The following is a 5858-nucleotide window of genomic DNA, read 5'->3' as shown; positions in this document are numbered from 1 at the left end:
TTTTTCCTCAGAGCGGTCGCTACAAGCATGCTTAGTGTGAGAGATTGCATCCGAGTCAATGAGTCGATGCAATCAACTGGCTTTCTTTAGACAGAAAACTTTGAATCAATTTGACTGTATGATCTTGTGGACTGTATAGTGCCTTGAGATGACGTGTTGGGAATTGGTGCTATATACATAAACTGAATTGAATTGAATACAGTTAGTCACTTTCAGAGAAGCAGGACTACTCTGAAAAGCAGGCCAAGCTCCAGCATCTATAAACAAGGGTGTTGATGGCAGCAGCACAGCTAATATTTCAATCAAGGTTGGAGTTATAGTTGAACCGGAACATACCAGAGGAAGCTACTATGATAAAAAGCAGAAGGAACATACAGTTAGGGGTTGAGCTAATAATTATTGCTGAATATGAGAATAGAAATGGACTGAAGCTGAATGATGAAAAGTGGTCACACTGTCCTCCAGCATTCTAAACCTATAGCAGCATAAACAAAGAAAATAACTCAGCACAAACTAACTATTTTGGATGAGGTATAAGGAAGGTAGAGAAAGGTGGATCAGTAGCTTATTAGTGACAATCTAAATTTGCAAAGAAGTTGGATGGTGTCAGTTAAACTTTTATATTGTCTCTATTGTTTTTAAATTGTTCTATATATGTGGTTGTGGGTTATGTGACCTCATGGTTAAGTTGCTGATGACCTCCTGAAATATGAGTCATGGAGGCGAGTCTTGGGGTTTGTTTTTTTTGTAATTTTTATTTAGCTTACCTTGTGTTTTTAAACAGGTTCAATTTCAATGTGTTCTTGACTCTATGGGGGAAGAAAGTAATGAGATTTTTTTTAACTTAAACTCATCTTTGCTTAACTAAGACATTCAATGCGGAAAATAACTGAAGAACCAAATGCTGTTTCACATCTCTATAATAAATCTTTCATTCCACCTTTTTATAAATGTGTGCCATATAATGTAAACTTATAAACATGGCTTACCAGCCTCTTTCATCCATCCCTTCTGCATGTATGTTGTGTTTTTATTCTTTTAATGTGTGGCTGTTCTCCTCTGACAGGGGAAAAAAAAAACTGCATTTATTCCCATACCAGCTTTAAGTAATGCCTAAACACATCCAGTTCTCTTTGTATGGAAATAGATGTTTAAATTTTGTTCCTGGCAACTGGACTATTTTCATTTCAGATTGATCTCCTTATTTATTTTCACATTTAAGTGGCTTCCCAGAAGCCACTTAAATCATCAGACAATAAGGGAGCTCACAGCACCTAAGGCAGAGAAAGTACTGATAAGTTGATTTCAGCTCATTTCCATCTTATTTCTAAAGAAATGTAGGTAAGATTAATTTATCGTTTATTTCACTGGTGGTGACGGAAGGAGATAATGCATGAGTCCCCATAGAGTTTCTAAAAAGGATGAGCCTGAAACAATGACTTAAATTCTCTGTAGAAATCTGACCCCTTCAATTACTTATAAAGGGCTCCATAGGAGCTGGATAGACTTAAAGATTTAGGGGTCATACGCTGGTATGAATGGTAAAAATGTTAGCTCAAAATTACACTGCTTTAGCAATGAAATCTACACTCATTGACACAATGGTATCCATGTTTGTATCTTTTAACTCTGTCCTTTAAAGATAACAATGTCATGACTTTACTAGGGTTCTGACCCAAATGCAGAAGACCGAACAGAGAGACCAGGGAAAAGGTTAACAGGTTTTATTGAAGAGATAATTCAGAGAGAAGTGTTGCTCTGAACACTGCTCAACTGGAACTGTAAAGTGAGGGGAAGACACAGCGGTTAGTTCAGGCTCAGTGGGAAATTTGCATCTAAAACTTGGAGAAGAGGGTTTGGTTGCCGACTCACGTTTCCAGAGAAGTTGTTGAATCCTTGACTCCTGTCTGTATGCTGTAGTTCCAGTGTTTGTCTGATTCAGTGGAGGGCGGGACAGGGTTTACCCAGAATGCAGTTGTTAGTTGGTGAATGGAGAAACTGACTGCCACTCAGATTTCCTGCGGTACTTGAATGGGTCGTAGTGGAGATAAATCCCTTTCTCAGTGCGAAGCTCAAACAATCTCTTGGGGAAAGTGGATCCAAACCTCCTGTTTGAACCTCAGCTCAGTTTGTAGCTCAGTTGATCCTTCCAGGGAGAGAAGGTCCGAAAAATCCAGTTTGCAGGATGACTTCCCAAAACTGGCAAACACTCTGGCGTCGAGGTAGTGGCAGTCAGCAGCTTAAGAACACTCCGTTTAACGAGGAAACCATCAGAAGGTGTGTGAGGAGGCGGACCAGAACCAGGCGCCTCCTGGTGGATGAAGGGAGACAAACACAGAAACACAAACACAAAGAAGTGTCCTGACATTGACATTAATATAGACTCTGAGTTATAGACTGTAATTAATTAATTAGTAGTTTAAGATATGTATATTGGAATTACTTAATGTCATATTCTAATATGAAAAATGTGAGTTTCTATAAAAAATGTAGAAAAAAAGTTACTATAGATTCAGTTTGATTTCCAAAAATTAGAATGACTAAAACCTAGAAATAACTACTTCAACTTTTAAACAAATTAATCCATATCGTACAGATGGTTCTCATGGCGTTCTATATTGATCATCTGATTTTATTTATTTTTTTTGTCATACATAGTTTAAAATCTAACATCAGCTTATCAGTGTAGTAGATTAGGTGACTCTCTGATACAGTTATTTTCTGCATCTAAAGCTAACTCTGTCCTTGTAATCTATATACTGATAAACAATCCACTATTGGTGAAAACCCACTGTCCTAAATGAGCTCATCCTGCAACTTTATTGAAGTGTGCGTTTGCTTATGTGAATTTTTCGGGGCAGTGATTGATGTGAGTTGGTGTTGCTGCATATAGTTGATGTGTTTGAAGACTCTCTTTTGTCAGCAAATAGACAGTACAGTAACTTGAGTGGCACCACACTGACTCATCAGCCTACTGATTGCATGACTGCAGCCCAAGTCTGACTGGCCCTGAGTGAGAGACTATCCATCAAGTATTTATACACAGCAACTAAGGATCAAGATTCTCTTCACTCAGTCCTGTGCACTCACTAAGACTTAACACTGATCTGAGGAGGCTTCATCTTTTCTTTTGTTTGTCCCTGCAGTGGTAGACAGCTGAGCACTGCCCATATACCCATTAAGCCCCTTTTGCTCCATAAAATTCATAGCCATAATTCAGAGCATAGCTGAAATTGCAGAGCTGACAGCTCCTGTCCCAGTGAATCAGAACTCAGATGAACGAGAGGTCTGGAGATGTCACCTAGATAATAAACAGGGCTTTGGTCCACAGCCCCTTTTGTTTGAGAAGCCTGCGGCCTCAGGGCAGGGCAAAGGCTAGTCCCCGTCTAACATGTGCTACTCTTATTGATCCAGCAGGGATTGATGTCCTCTAGTGGCTGATTTAGTCCCCTCTCCTTCGTCTCTCCTGTAAACCTGGACTAAGTACGAATTTCAGATGTTGCTGTCGGTATCTTTTTAAATCTTCCATCTCTTTCCTTTTTGCTTTGCAGTTTTCATCCATCTGCCTGTTTTTTTTATATACTTTTCAACTCTGGATGTTTTCTTTTGTTTTTACTCTGATAAACACAAGTGAAACTTTTTGTCTTTATGTAAAAGTCCAACATTTTGTGAAGCACTAACACTAACCAAATCCACTAGTTGCTTTTTTCTTTGTTTTTAGATACGTTTATATCCTTTTTTTTTAACCCTTCATGATTTCTTTCAACTTTCCACTAATTTCTTAAGCCAATTTTACACTAACAAGATCACATTATCTTTTCTTAATATCAAATTGTTAAGAAAACAGATCGCACACGGCTCTGAATCATTTCATGATTTTTGTGCACTTTAGCTCAATTTTCAATGCCGTCCTTTCAGACATATTAGCCAAACTATTTGTTTATCTCCAACAAAATTCTCCAGGCTCAGTAACTTCCTTACTTCCTCACCAAATATCTCATCACAGCTATATAACAACCAAAAACAAAGATTTATAATTACTATGTTTATTAAAAAATGAAACTAAAATAAATGGACCAGTCTATCAGTTCACAGGCGGTTTTCCATATTGACATTTTAATTGAGATACTACATTTGGATTATTAACTGATTGATGTTAAAAAGATAAATACTACGTCATGCATTCATTCCTGTTTAGCATTTTGTTGATCAACCTTTGGTTGAAAGTACAGCAACAACCCTTTTGTGCTTCTCTACTAGCTTTGGACATTGGTAGACTGACATTGTTGTCCATTCTTTGCCCATTTTCCAGGATTTACTTGCATTAGGTTCTATCAATATTAGGGCCCTGTCACATCTCCTAAAATGCTGGCATACCCTGAACTTTTCATGTTTTATTTTAAATTTTGGGTGTATATATAGAGTATTCATAAAAAATGGTAAATGGTAAATGGAATACTTATACAGCGCCTTTATTCAAGCCAGGAGACTTGACCAAAGCGCTCTACACCACATTCAAAGGGTTCACCCATTCACGCACACACTGATGGTGGCAAGCTACATTGTAGCCACAGCTGCCCTGGCGCTCATTGACAGAAGCGGGGCTGCCGTACACTGGTGCCACCAGGCCCTCTGACCACCATCAGTAGACAATACAGGTGAAGTGTCTTGTCCAAGGACACAACGACACTGAAAGTCGGAGTCGGGACTTGAACCGTCAATCCTTCGATTTCAGGGCAAACTCCTACATCCAACGCCATTGTCGCCAAACAAATCCAGAACTTATGTCCAGCAACATCCTAACTTATGCATAACGCACGGCAGTGTAATCCCCATAATATGATGCAAAAGCATAATTTCATGGGCATTACAAAGCATCAGTTAAAGCTGCACCTCTCAGACGCATCCCTGAACTTTTTATGCCCCCTATTTGCATGAAAAGATGTCTTTGATCACGGCATTAATCTAGCTACTGTTTATCGCTGGGCCCCCCAAAAAATAATTAATAAAAAGAAAAAAGAAAGAAAGAAGGTTTACACTCGCAGCAGATTCTTGTCTTTGGGTGTGAACTCAAGGAGGATCCATCACAATCACCTTCTCACTCACCCTATGAAGGTTGTCTGGAACACGTCAAATACGTTGATATGCGTTGGAGATAATTTCTTGATAAGTTATGCACAAGTTACTCATAGGTTTTGGATAAGCTAGACGCCACGAATAATGAGTAACTCACACTTAACATTTGTCAACTATCAGATAACTTACCGATAACTAATGTCCCACGTATGGCATACGTCGGGAAATGCTCAAACATTCTCAATGTACTCACCGTATGTTGACGTGTGCCAGTGTACTTCAGCGTGCTCATAACTTATCCAACATATGCCAGCGTTTTAGGCAGAGTTTTCGTACATCAGGCATACGCTGGTCTAAATCGTCAAGGTGTGACAGAGGCTTAACAAACTTCTTTGTTTCAGTATCATATTTCTTCTCTGCTGGAGAAGAAACATGATACTGGCACTATGTTTCAGATTTGGATTTGTGAAGTAAAAAAAAAAAAACAATTATTTCACTTCTTTTACCCTCTGTGTGTTTTCTTCTTAACATAAAATGAAACAAAACACATGCTAATGTGTGTTTTTTTACAGGATGTCTATGTATTTTTCCAAGGTACTAATAGCTACCTAGCCTCGTGAGACCATCCTGATCTCGCGAGCTTTCAAGGTTTCACTCGCAGATCAGTCTGGAGACTCTCCGTTAAAGACAATCTGGAGCCGTTCACCAAACGAACGTCCAATCAGCGTTGGCTTTGAGGCGGGTTGAGGTGTGACGCAACGAGAAGCGCGACCGTTCAGTCT

The 5858-nt window shown here is 39.0% G+C and overlaps 1 protein-coding gene across 1 annotated transcript in view; it reads left to right on the top strand.

Annotated features, from left to right (window-relative positions):
* LOC107101961 (cadherin-23-like) overlaps window positions 1-5858 on the top strand; it is a gene marked incomplete at its 3' end in the record, with an annotated part of 164952 nt that overhangs the window by 62916 nt on the left and 96178 nt on the right. The gene's annotated exons all lie outside the window — the stretch shown is intronic.

Source organism: Cyprinodon variegatus, unplaced genomic scaffold (assembly GCF_000732505.1).
Source record: "Cyprinodon variegatus isolate N-32 unplaced genomic scaffold, C_variegatus-1.0 Scaffold1178, whole genome shotgun sequence".
Classification (NCBI taxonomy): Eukaryota; Metazoa; Chordata; class Actinopteri; order Cyprinodontiformes; family Cyprinodontidae; genus Cyprinodon; species Cyprinodon variegatus.
Note: the sequence above shows the minus strand (reverse complement) of the source record. Positions and strands in the feature narration are given on the sequence as shown.